Raw genomic sequence first — 14,069 nt, 5'->3', positions numbered from 1 at the left:
TACATCCTGCTAGGGAAATGGAAATTAGGCTGATAGGATAGCACATTAACATAAAATAACTGGTTAGAAACATGACACTTTAACCGTGTAAGTTGCATACATTTGAAAAGATTATTTACTATTTGTCAGCATGAAACACTAACGCAAAATATTTTCTTTTTTCAAATGATTTTATATGCAGTGAATTTTGACTGAATTTCTCTCCCCACCCCACGAAAGATAAAATGACCTTGACAGTTTATTTCAAAGGGAAATATGAACTTTTAAGAAATGGTAAGGAATAAGGAATTAAGAAACATATTCACTGGCAATCAAATATTTTAATAATAGGAATAATAAAATTAAAAGTAAACTACTTTAAAAGACAAAATTAGAAACAGGATTCTGATTTGTCATTACTGGCTTCGATGAGAAACGTTTTCCATAGATTTTTATACGTTTTAATTATTTCTAGATTTAAGATGGTTTTGTCAATTTTGGTTTCCTTCTTTTTTATTTGAAACTAATCAGATTCATTTAAATGGTTTGCAATACTCTCTTAAAATAATAACTGACTATATGGCAGCGTCAAACGATTTGTAAAAACAAACCCTTGTAAAAATACATTCTGTGGCTACAGTCAATACACCATCACTGACTTTCTTTAAAACTTCATCGACCCCAGGATTTCCATGCCGAGATCTTTGGGAAACCCTGAGCTAGAAATTATAAGATAATTTAATGTATATGAAACTTTTTAAACATAAATTTGTATATGAAACATTAAGTGGTGAAAATGTTTTAAAATTTTAATTGAAATGAACCGATAAATATCGAAGATGAAGCAGAAGATTGACTGATTTTTCATGGCAACTTTAAATACAAGACTGAATTGAATATGGCAAGAAAATTTACTTCCTGCTATTGTGTTTGATGGAAGTACATTGACATCTTAAGATGCTTAAAATAAAGAATTAAATAAAAAAAACATGAAAGAATAACTTGTAGATCATTATGTGAAATAAAAGGAACGTCTTTGACCTTCATTTCTTCCTGAGGATTAACTTCTCTGTTTCAGAAATGAAAAAGATATAAGAGAATACAATGAAGTTTGAGCTGTACTGTCAATGGGATACTAAAGTCAAAAGTCACTTGTTCCACAATTTTAATTTGATTTAAGTTATACTTTCTTAATGGCATTACATTTTCCGCCCGCGTAATGGTATTCACGGTAACATTCATTCATATAATCACACAGACGGTATTTTCTGGCGCTTATGGAGGTCACAAAAAGGATAGAAAGCATTCGGAAATATCCACTAAGTCTTTCATCAAGATACCTACAAAGGATTACATGTAAGCAAGGAATTGACCAAATTAACTCTATTTCCTGTTCCAATTAAAACTGTGCATACGTAATTAAGTTAGTTTTATCAGGGGGTTAAAAAAGTAGGCTATATATTTTAATTCCTTAAATATTATCCTAAAGATATACCTGTAATCAGAATATTTCTCAAAATGAAGTAGAGAATTTTGTGAAGGCAATCTAAACGCTATAGGTAAAAGGGTTCTGTAAAAATCAAATTACAAACTTCTTTTATGTTCTCCCTCCAGAAAAATTCCAATCAGTAAAATATGCATTATATTTAACGAATTCAAAACAAAAAATATAGTAGTCTTGCAAAATTTGCAATGATATGACTTGATAAATACTCTCATTATCAAAGCTATAATACAAATTTAAAACGTAACCTATTTTATCATTTCGAAACGAATAATGAACACTGTAAAAATTGACAGTATTTAAAGAGCTTGAATTTAATTGTTCACTGGTATAATATAGCTCAGAAATTTCGTCGTCTAATATAGCCGAGAATTTCATGCACAAATAAATGTTTTCACATAATTTAAAATTTCAGTTATAAGTACTCGCAACCGACTTATTTTTATCCTCTTCCTTCAACAAAAATTCTTCCGTTTCTTTAAAAGTCGAGGCATTAGTATGCGCTTCAAAACTGTCTTTGCCGCAACCATCTTCAACTTGAAGTTCAGTGCTGAAGGTTAAATCAATTTCAATACATAATTTTTATCTAGCTTATAGCTTCATTTTATGTTTATTACGATTATAGTTTATTACGATGTTAAATTTTCTTATATATACTATTGTTAAGAGTTATTGTATGTTATATAAAATAAGAGTAGAGTTTATAATTCCTCCTTATGTTAATAAATTCCTCAGTTATCTGAACAGTTGCATGATCAGCAATATAAATGCTTTTCTCGAAATCATCTTCAGATTGGTCTTTGGAAATGAATCAATTGTTCACTTAATTGTTGGCCAAGCTTACAACTTAATCTTCGTTCTGAATCGGATTTCATCATTTGCACTTTCGTCTTTAGTAGGCCTAATTAATGCCTTTTAGGTGAAAATTCTTCTTCTTTATTTACCTTACGCTCATTAATTTCCATATTTCTTTCACAGATTTTACTGTGAATGAAATTTTCTTAATCAGTTCGTATATATATTCTGCCGAAGTGATTGCATGTTGTTAGGAATATTCATTGTGTGAAGGTGGTACTAAAATCTTGTTTAATTGCCGGATCTGGACTGTTAGCCGGATATGTTTCTAACTACATCGCGAAAGCACGCCGTAAGAAAGTAGAAAATTCCTTACAATGTGCCTAAAATTAATGCAAAATTAAGGTTGAAATTTGCCTAATTTTAAAGTTCTAGATTTCCATGCTTTTCATAATCTGTTAGTTTGTCATTTTATCTCATTAGATTTTATAACTAATGTACTGGAGTACTCTAATATGCTAGAAGTAAAAAATGCCTCAATAAAATTTCATTACAATTGGGATAACCGATTATGTAACGTTATGATACAACATAGGACGCGATCACGAAAAATATCTTATGCAAAGACACACACATCTGGCAATGCTTAATTTACAAAAGAAATTACATTTGTAAAGAACTTTAGATACCTGTATCATATAATATATTGAAACAATTTAAATAAGCGACATAAATGAACTTACTACAGTAGATCGGCCAAGTGGACATGATGGTACAAGTAATAAAAATTCTCTTTTCTGTTATAGTCATTCGTTTAGCAGCTTCTAAAACGTCATATAAAAAGTTGTTTCCACAGCCCACAGTTGTAATTTTCGATGACATGGAAGCTCGCTTTTAAAATAAAAATTTCTAAAAAATGAAAATAAGATAGAAAAACAGGGCAATGGGTAAATCTTCTGGTGCGGAACTGAACTTGGAAGAAGCAGACAAAAATGTGTGTCAAGGCCAACGAACCGTGCATGTTCGATACAAAAAATTAATTCCCGAAGTAGTAGGACGTTGAATTTGACAGGAAGATTTCATGAGCCGGTGTGAAGTAACGTTCCGCTATTTGGTCAATGTAGAACTTGAGATTTTATTCTAAGATTAACGCATTTCAACAGGATTTGAAAAGATTAGAATTTTCCTTTTCGCTAATGCTGTAACTTGTTGTTTCGAAGCCGGCGGCCAACTCGATATTATAGGTATTTCAAGTAAGAAGCATGCTGTTGCTGCAGGCATAGTTCCAATTCGGTTTCATGCATATATTTTGATAAGGTGCTGTTTTCTTAACCGGATGAATGAAGGTGATTTTAGATGTTCGATGGGAGATAGCATATTTAGGACATCAAATTACGTTAGATAGTTTTTGGAGTTATCAAAAAAATTGTTATTCTTGAGATCTTTTGAAAAAAAGTAAGAGGAAAAATAACAAGTTAAAGAAGTTGCAAGGTGAACACTTTAGATTAGAATCTAAATCCTCGGATAGGTTTTCATCAAAATTTCAAAAATATTCAAAACGTTAGAGAAGATTAAAGGTAAAATAGAAACTGAAATTTTATGTTGGAGTGGAGAACAAGTGAAATTATCTTAAGCTAAACGATTACGATAGGGCTACTAATCTGAAAATGAGTCTGCAAGAAATACAGAACGGTAAACCTTTTATATGCAAACATTAGTTATTAAATATTAGCGAAATTATTATATTTTTCCTTCAAATATACTATTCGTCATTTTTTAAAATCTGCTTATTTTGAAAAATGATTTTCAAAATGTTTTCAATAAAAAATATAAAAGTTCTGAAATTAAACTCAAGTGAGTTTTCGAGAACTTTGAACAAGAAGTCTAGATTTAATAAAAACATAAAAATAATAGGGCATTCAATATTTCTTTGGATAGTATTTAGCTAAAATTACGCCTTTCATTCACTCTGGCATAGATTTAACTAACAAATAATAGGGCATTCAATGATTTTTTGAATATTTTTAATACTTTCACCATCTTTAAAATGATGAATAGTTAAATTTCTAACGGAACTTTTTAATTTGTAGTGTGTTGCCGTTTTCACTTCAAATCTGAAACTCTTAATATATTTTCTTGAACAAGAAATAATTTCCAAACACCGATAATTCTTACGATGTATTTTCATTTTGAACAAAAAATTATGACAAGAAACATAACTTTCCACAACATGTCAACAAAAGTTCCAAGTGTCCAATGTCCAACTTTTGAATAAATTACTTTACCCAAGGAATATATTGATGATGTTTACTTTATAATGATGAAGTTTAAAATTCGGAAAAAGCAATAGAATAGAAAAAAATTGCAATCTGTGTTTCAATATTTATTATAAGGTCTATGCAAATAAATTTTAAACATGCAAGTCTCCGAAAACAAATGTAAGCCACTGTAGAACAATGCCTGATGGTAGGATAAAAAGGTTGCTCTGATCATCGTCAGTTAACGCTGCGTGGAGATATATACATTTAACGTAGAAAATATTTAATTATTAATTATTAAAGATTCACTGCACATAGATGTGCACTTTTTATTCATTGAACCGTTTGCGTATGAGCTGTAGCAAATATTTCTTCCAAGTGAAATGGCAAGACATTCTACTTTTCCAGGACGTCGGATCTGCGAAGTGAAAACAGTTAAATAGTTCGAAAAGATTTTCTTCGAGATGTTAGAAAGAAAAAAGATGAAAAGGATTTAAGAAATTAACGATCGTCAGGCAAAATAGAGATCATATTTAATAAAACATGCGTGTTAAAAGTTTATTCTCTTGCTTTTTTCCCATTTTTACATGTTATAATATTATCTTTAAATTATCTTCAATTATCTTTTAATCGTTATCTTCAGTGAATTTCTTGAAGGTTCTGATAATTGAACTCAGTTTCAGTTAGCAGAACTGATTTGATCCAAAAGCATTTCTATCGAATTTTGAATTCTTTGAGTCTGGATTCTTTGAGTATTTTAATGTTTAACATCTTGGTTAGATCATCCTTAGAAGTTTCTTGATAATAAAATTTAATATATTACAAGGAAGTGTTTATAGAAAAAAATTTAAATTATTTGCAACCCAGTTATTTAAATCAACTAAAACTGAATTTGATTTAATTACAATTATTTGAATATATGTATCTATAATTATAGATCACACCATTTTTCTCTCCTGAAAGCAAGGTCAACTGATCGGCGAACAAATATTCGAGTTTTAAAAAAAAGCATTTAATATGACTTATCTATTCATTTCAAGGCGAAACTTAATAGTCTTGTTGAATAACTTGCCAACAGTTAATTAAGATTTCTTTTAATTCATTGCTTTTTTGATTAATAAGAATATGATTATTCAGATTACATTGTTAGATGATTAGAAATTTGAATATCTCCTTGATAAGGGATTATCATTTAAGAAAAATAAAAAATAAATACCTTTCAAACTCAATAACCATTCTGTTAATTTAAATAATCACAATGAATGTATGCTTATAACTCTTAATTATATTACTAGGTTCATGAGTTATAATGAGATAATTAGCAGAAAGTATTGAGTGATTTTTAAAACTTATATACTATTCTATAGTTACTACATCTATCTTAAATTGCTACTCTAAAGAATATAATCGGAATAAAAAAGTATGTAAATAATAATGAGCTATAAATTATAAAAACGCAAGGAACTGATAGAAAAATAAGGCTGTTAAAAATAATTTAATATAACCAAAAGGTATAAAAGTTAGTCTATATTCAAAGAGCAAGCTTTGTGCAGCAGATGTTCCATAAATATAGTCAAAATAATTTCTTTAATACTCAGTTACTCAATTTTAAAATTGCTTTATTAAATGTAAAATTAACTTGATATAAAAAATCTTGTTAAAAACTCAATGCTTGATTTTTAAATTCTGTTTCAAAATTACACGTAGTAAGAAATAAAATAAAAGTAAAAATAAGCCCTAAAAATAAAAACCTGAATTCATTAAATAAGTGAAATGAAGTTCGAAAAAAACATTTTTCCAAGACCAATGAATCAAGTGTTGTTCGTCATATCCTAGCGCAAAAGACATCTGCAGTTACTATTTCTGTGATTTCTGTTATCAGAGGGAACGGATGAAAAATGAAAGGTGATACGTTTTTATACTAGAGTGTCAGAATGAAAAAAAAGTCTAACTTGGGGTCAGAAAAGTATTATTTATAACACATTTGTAAGCCATGTATTTTGATACAAATACAGTATGTATTTGATACAGCATGTATTTTGATACAGTATGTATTTTGGTACAAATACATCGTTTCACAATCCTTTTTTGTCAATAAACCGTTTCGTGATTAAGGTGCATGCTCAAGTTGTCATGCAAGATGATTCTGTTTTTTTTTTTTTTTTTTTTTTTTATTTTTATTTTATTTTTTTTTTTATTTGTTTATTTCCTTTTTTTCCTCTAAAGTGCACAATGATGGAGGAGATGATAGATCATATTTCTTATTCAAAGTTTCAATAGTTGGATCATTTTGAGAATGTAAATTTACACTGCTGAGATGTATACGGTATTTCTTTGAATATAACACAGATCTTTTTTCCAATATAAACGTCGCTAGATGCTCTATGTGTCTTAAAATAATGACGCTTTATATTTGCAGATTTTTTCGAATTAAACATTTTTCTTAAATATCAGTTAGAGATAAGAAAAATGTTGTTATTAATCAATCTAAAATAGTGGTTGGGCGTTTCTTAAGTTTCAAACTTCATTCTTAGAATCAAAGACATTCTTGTTGGGATGGAAATTCAAGAGCTTATCTTAACAACGATGGTATCTTTGAATTGAAGACATGTATCACATGCTAATGCATACTGATTTTGAAAAAATGTGGCGCTATATAACAGAAGAAGTAAAATTCAATTGTCAGAAATGAAAAAAGTTTGCTTTAATTTGAAAAAAAAAATGTTTCATCTTAAATTTTGAAGTTTGATTAAAAATTTAAGATGCTCTCAACAAACATTTTAAGAATTTTTTAAGGTTATTATTTTATTTAAGGTTTAAAATTTTAATAGAAATACTTGCTATTAAAAATAAACACAAAAATAGTAAATCATTCTTCATTTACAGCATCTCTTTGATCTGTCTTCGTTGTATGTAAACAAACTTAAAATTCTTAGAATTCATGACCAAATAAAAATTTAGCTTCTGGGGGAAAAAAGATCAGCAAAAAAGACTGAAAAACTATTTAACGGTTTAATAAGACATCTAAAACGCCATTTTAAAATTACTTAATTCTATCTGAAAAGAAATTTAGATTTTTATAGAAATTATTAGAATATTCGACACTGATCCAAAGATCATGAAAGAAATTCTATTTTTCTTAAAATTATTGTAATAATTTTACACTGACTAGGATATCACAATAAAGATACAATAGCTAAAAAACAAGAAGTATAAGAAACGCAGTGTCTTAATTAGAGTATGGTGAACAGACAAAAATCTAGAAGTCATTTTTCTTTTCAACATCATTAAAATGTTTGTTAAGAGTAACTCCTAACCTGCAATTAAATCTTTTCCTTGTTCATTGTTCCAAGGACATATTCCTAAAAATTTGATAAACATCACACACTGTGTAGCCCGTAGCTGCAAAACGTAAAGTGACCCTCGAGTACAGATACGTAAAAAACGCAATTTGATGCTCATGTTACCACAACGCATTTTGAAGCTCTCCAAAGTTTCTGGACAATATCGTTGTAATACCAAATGTTGCTGGGTAATTTCGCTGTAATACGAAACGTTGATGGACAATTTCGCTGTAACTTTGTGCTCATGTATTACCAAGAATCCCTTTGAGAATATTTTAGAATGCCAACCAAGCATTCTTTTGAAGTTCTGTGATTGTTCCAATGAAATGTTCATCTTTAAGGAGCTGCCGAATCTGTGGACCATCAAACACACCGGTATTTCATTTTTTTCAAATGACAGGATAGGAAATGCCGAAATGAGATACTTGAAACACCCTGCCTAAACCAGCAAAGCTTTACAAAATTGCTTCATGAGATCCAGTTTTATATGCAGAGGTGAAAATGTAATATTTTTTCTGTCTGTAAATGGCTGGTATAGGATGTTTGGATCTCTAGGACAGTGATACAGTCAGATTAGATCTTCGCGACCAATTCGGCTGCACCCAATGTTTCTCATAAGTTCTACGGTCCCATGTACGCAAAAAATAGAGACACTTGGTATATCCGCGTTGTTGTCCTAGGAGAAAGCAGACCATTTTAAGGTCAACACAAATGATAAATGGGTGCATGTGATATTACACCAAATCAATGACTGCCTTTATGTTTTCATATTCTTCATACAAGCAAACTTAATGGCCTATTGGGACCAAATAAATTTCCTTTGCGAAAGAGGGCAAACTTAAAGCTCCACTTTAAGCTATCGATGAACAGTCGCTATTGAGTTGCGTTATAGGCTAAAATTCCCAACTCTTCCATAAAACCATATACGTTAAGGCAACACACAAATCTATCATCACTTCGAAAGTGTTGCAGAAACGCACTTTCTATCAATCGAAAATACGATATCTTTGCTCCTTTTTAAGCAAGTTTTTCTAGTGCATTCTTGATGCTAACAGGTCTGAAGCTTTTTGGGATAGTCCTAAATCTCGTGCCAAATCATTCAATTCATCTGGTAAAATAACTTACGAACGAAATTATCTTCAGTTTCAAAATTTTCGTCGTTGGGATCAACTCGATATTCACCAGAATCGTATTCGTATATTTCCAACGAGAGTAATTCTTTAAAAACTGGCGCTGGGAGTTCAGCTGAGTGAGGTACTTGCCGTTTAGTTTGATGGTAAACTAGGATATTCTATTTTACATTTGTTCCTTATTATATCCTTATATTTCCATAATACGAAACTAACAATCAGCCAATAGGAGAGGAGAAGTACTTGATCCATGTTCGATGCCTCAGAGAGTGGTCACATTCATATAAAGTGTAGAGAAGAAATCTGACATGGTAGAAGAAACTGACTATAGTTTTGAAACCAACGTGCTCATTTAACTATAAAACAGCTCAAAATTCGATTTTAACAGAAATTACGTTAAAAATTATTCCCCAGTTTTATAGAATAAGTGAAACTGATAGCAGAGGAAAATCGATGAACAGTTTATTGTTGAAATCTCGTTTTATTCGAAGCGTAGCTCTAGAAAGGCGGCTGATATCGATATAAATTTCTTATTAATCCACGGAATATATTCGGTAAGAATTTAGATTTTGAGAACTACGAAATGTTATTATTTGATTATGCTTGAAACATTGTGATGAATTTAGCACTTTTCAAATTAATTGATTGCTTCTAACAAAATTTAAAAAAAATTATCTGTTTTTAATCGACATAGTGAAAGCTGGTCATACATTTGACCGCGTTTTTCTGAAGAGTTTGTTTGTAAAGAAAATCCAGAATTTTTTAGTACATAAACTGACATGTGAAATTTAGATGCTTCCAATCTGCAGTTTCTATTTAACACAAAATTTTTTACTCGGGAATTTATTATATACTTTTCTTATAAAGAGATGTAAATACCTGAAGCATATAGTACCTCGTTCTAGCTTGTTCCATGTGGAAAATAAGAAGTCATATTTTTTTGCAAATTGCTTTAATGTTACTAATGAGATAAAATAGATATGCGATCAATATTACAAATCAATCTGCTCAATAGTTTTAAAAAATTCCGTTCATCTTCACCGTACATTAAATGAAAATCTCTTGCTTATATTGAAAGGTTAGTATGTTAACATCCCACAAAAAGACGAATTTGCTGCGCTGCCTTTAGTTTTTGTTTCAGGCGTGATTAACTTCCCTTTAATTTTAGCAATTGTTCAAGTTTACATTAGTAAAAACAGGCTGTGTTGCAAGTGATTTTAGTAATAGTTAAATTTTTAACATCAATAAAAGTGTGCTGTCTTGTGAGTAGTTTTAGTAGATGTTCAATTTTCAACATTAGTAAAAGCATGCTTTCTCACCAGCGACTTTAGTAAGCTGATGTGAAGCTACTTTATGAAATATTATATCTCAAACTTTCATACTTTTATTTTATCTACGACTTTACCCTAACTAGTTAGCAATGTTAAGTTTTGTTTGCTTACGCTATTATACGTAAGAGAGTATCAGTAGAGCCTCTATTTTCATCTAGGATCAAGTCACTTAAGCTTCATCTTTACCTAAATTACTCCATACAATTTGCTATTTCCGAGTAAAGTTACATATATCGTGACGACAACGGAAACGCAACTTTCAAGTTGTTGACTAGAAGGAAATGAAAATTCAGTGTTATATTAATTTTAAAATTTCCATCTGATTCAACGACTGAGCTTTAAATCATTTATTCTACATAAAATAGAGAATTATTAAAATGTCTTTAATTAAGATTTTTATTTGTACGTTTTTATTTATTCTGTATAAAATATTTCAAACAAGTAGATAAATTAGTAACATTGTTTTTATACTAAAAACTGTAATATTTGAAAAGGAACGTACTTCGAAAAATTAATTATATAAATTATTAATTAATAATTGATTAAAATAATTAATTAACGAAGGAACTAGCTAATTAAACGGGTAAAATTAATTCAACTTAATGTTGGAAGATCCTAAAACGTACCTGTAGATTTCTGTTTGTTATTAAAGCATTCATAACATTTTAAAATTATTGTCACTTTAAGCTATTAATTACACTCTTCTACATTTTTAATACCAGTACAGAAATGTATTTATTGAAAATTGACTTTAGCAGGCATGGTATATTCCCCAGCTGAAATAAACACTTAGCATATCATTCAGTTTATACTTATTAAAAACAGGTAAGCTCAAAATGGTGAGGTTAAACTTGCATTTAATGCGGCTGCGTTTAATTTCAATTCATATGAATTGTCACGCAATTCTAATGGCATTTAGCACCACAACTAAAATCAGAGTTATTTGTCATTAGCCATTAGAATTGATAAAATCAAAAATTGTAGTCCCTGGAATTGAATGATATTCAGCCATTGTGGTGTACTTTCTAAAATTCGTTTCTAATTTGCCCCAAAATCATTCGACTCTAACCTCAGTGCTATTAGAAAAAAATTATTTATGTTTCCAGTTTTTCGAATAATAGTTGAAGAAACTCGCTAAAATTAATATAGAAATTAAATGCGACAATTAAAAAACTAATTTTTCATCAAATAACCATGCTGTATGTAGTCAAATAAAAGGTTTCTCTACAATAAATTAAAAAAGAAAAAAAAGAAAGAGGAAAAAGGAAAGAAAGAAAGAAAACAATAAATAACTTGAATAAAACTGTTGCTCATTGAAAAGTTATTTCACTTTATGTAGGAAAAAAATTTATAATTTTCTAAGTTATAAAATAAAAATAATTCCGATGTTATTGCAAGTATTCACACATGATGGCCCAGGTTGTAGATATGTGCATTTTGTTTAATTTTTCTGTATCAAGAGATCAGAAATTACAGACTATCACTCTGATATTTTAGAAACATGACCATTAATGGTTAAAAATATAGCAAATGCAAGTAGAGATACCGAAATAAGCAGATTCACAAAGGAATATGCATACGGAATTTGCGCGTTAAGGTAGTACAAAGTGCTATTCCACAATAAAAGCTACAGTGTTATGCTGGTGCAAACCGTCATTCCTCTTTCGAATTTCAAACAGCATTCGCCGATGCGCAATTTATCTGGAGGGCTGTGGACAGAAACGGAACAACTGCTGAAAGAAGTGCTCAGGAATCGTTCTCTGTACCTAATTTGAGAAGCTGCTCCATTTTGGCCTCAGCCCCGTAGATAAAATGCGTTTAGGCTGTATAGTGATGCACGCCAACTTGAAACCTCCCATAGAATGCCGATTTATGCCAGCAGAACGCTTCTATCTACCGCTGATTAGTGCTGTATACCACCTCCACGGATCATTTTCTCAAACGCATTTCATTACAAAATCTGCTTTTTCCGGACCAATCTAACTACTTTTACATTTTTGCTAGCTATTTTTGAATTACCCTGCATTTACAGTAGTACACAGTACGGCTAAGTAGTGTTTATTCAACAGACATCATTGTTGCAAAAGCAGCAGGAGGCCCAAACAGACTCGAAGGTGATACTGAGCACAACAAGCCTTGAAAAGGGAGCAGTGAAGTAAAAAAGTACTTTAAAGGTAAAGTGTGATCTAAGCCGTCCTAACCGATATAATGGTTAGCACTACTGGCTGCCATATTGTTGATCCCGGCTTCAAATTCTGGAGATGGCTTCGGTGTTTGTAAATGCATAGCATCTTTGTAACCTAGGGGCACTTAAAACACATAGCACAAGTCCTCTCGAATGATCTGGTGGAGCGGAAGTGAAGTGGGAGGACCCTTGAATCAGTCCCTGGGGTTATTCTCCTTCTAAATTGGGACGGAACTGGGCGAAGTCATACCAACACTTGCAAGGCGTCCAAGGCCCATGCCAACGAGGGACACAATCTTGCACTTCGTGTTTCAGTTAAAATTTGTGGATTCATTCTGATGTTGTTTTTTGACAAATGACATAAGTTACAACAAAAGTCGTGACTTAAAGGGTGTATCCCCTTTTTGATGATTTTATGTAAACGTTTAAAAGACGTAGACGAAAACATCAAAGCACACCCCTTATGGAAATGCTTGTCTAAATTTCTCAGACGGTCAGAAAAGGGGATGGATTAATCAGAATAGCACTGCAAGTTTATAAAGTGGATCAGTCTAATCTTAATAATAAACAAATAGAATTATGAAATATATCGAAATCCAGAATCCCCTGTTTGCTTTATATTATGCTTTCACTCCCTCATGAATTTTTTAATTCTTTCTACATTTCTGGCAAATAAAAATTACGTGGTTATAGTACAGATATCGCAATTCAATTATTCCGTATATTACGCTTCGAAATACAAGTATATCCTTCGGAAAGTAGCATCAAATTTAGGAAGGGAAGGTTTGATGTATTATAAAAGTAGGGATGCGCACAGAAATCATTTATTCGAAATCTTTTCGGAACAGGAAAAAGGGCATTTCTAAAGGAAAGTGGTCCGTTTGCATATCACACGTGGGAAAAATCGCTCATGAACCAACCTGTTCTGCCAGATTCAAAGCCGGTTTGAACTACCAATATTCAGCTATTTTAGCCACTCGATCACCTGCGAACTTAAAGAACGGGAAATAGTTTGGTTATATACTTGATGATTTACATTGTACCATCACGTTATTTTCTATTCCTCTTGGTATCTAAATGATTTCAGTGCAATGAAAAAGAACAATATCTTAATCTAATAATAATATCAATAAGAATTTAAATTATTTTGGACGTTAAATCATGTAAACCAGGATCAATAAAATTAATAACTGTGAAAATAAATAGCTGACACCGAGCTTCAGAAATGGAAGACTATGCACCTCAAAAAGATCTGAGGCTTGAGTACGAGAAAACAGAAAAATAACAAATATTTAATTCACACGCTTAAAGTTTTAACAGTACAATAGAATAATTGAAAAGAATCGAAGAAAATATGTTCTCTCTCCCAAAATTTTCATAAATAAATATGGAATTTTTAGTTATTTTAAATTCCTCTTCACAATTTTTATGTTATAAGTCCTAAAGCTAGCATAAAGTTAATTTTAAGTTTAAACTTCAAACCATCCACAAAATTTCTCAAGATAAAATTTTAACTGAGCAACTATACTAGCAGACCGCTAAA

At 30.6% G+C, this 14,069-nt stretch overlaps 1 protein-coding gene across 2 annotated transcripts in view; it reads right to left on the bottom strand.

Moving 5' to 3' along the window:
• The window catches only part of LOC118190227 (uncharacterized), a 77,833-nt gene that overhangs the window by 48,756 nt on the left and 15,008 nt on the right, over positions 1–14,069 (bottom strand). Inside the window, exon 1 of one of the 2 annotated variants that reach the window (XM_035360904.2) lies at positions 3,022–3,148. The exons of the other annotated variant lie outside the window; for it this stretch is intronic. The gene's annotated coding sequence lies outside the window, so the exon portion shown is untranslated. Of the gene's footprint in view, positions 1–3,021; positions 3,149–14,069 lie in introns of those variants that run through there. 2 annotated transcript variants of the gene reach the window in all.

Source organism: Stegodyphus dumicola, chromosome 8, assembly GCF_044657685.1.
Source record: "Stegodyphus dumicola isolate Sdum_Otavi_A_Nest chromosome 8, ASM4465768v1".
In the NCBI taxonomy this organism is placed as follows: domain Eukaryota; kingdom Metazoa; phylum Arthropoda; class Arachnida; order Araneae; family Eresidae; genus Stegodyphus; species Stegodyphus dumicola.
This window is presented reverse-complemented; position numbering and strand designations above follow the sequence as displayed.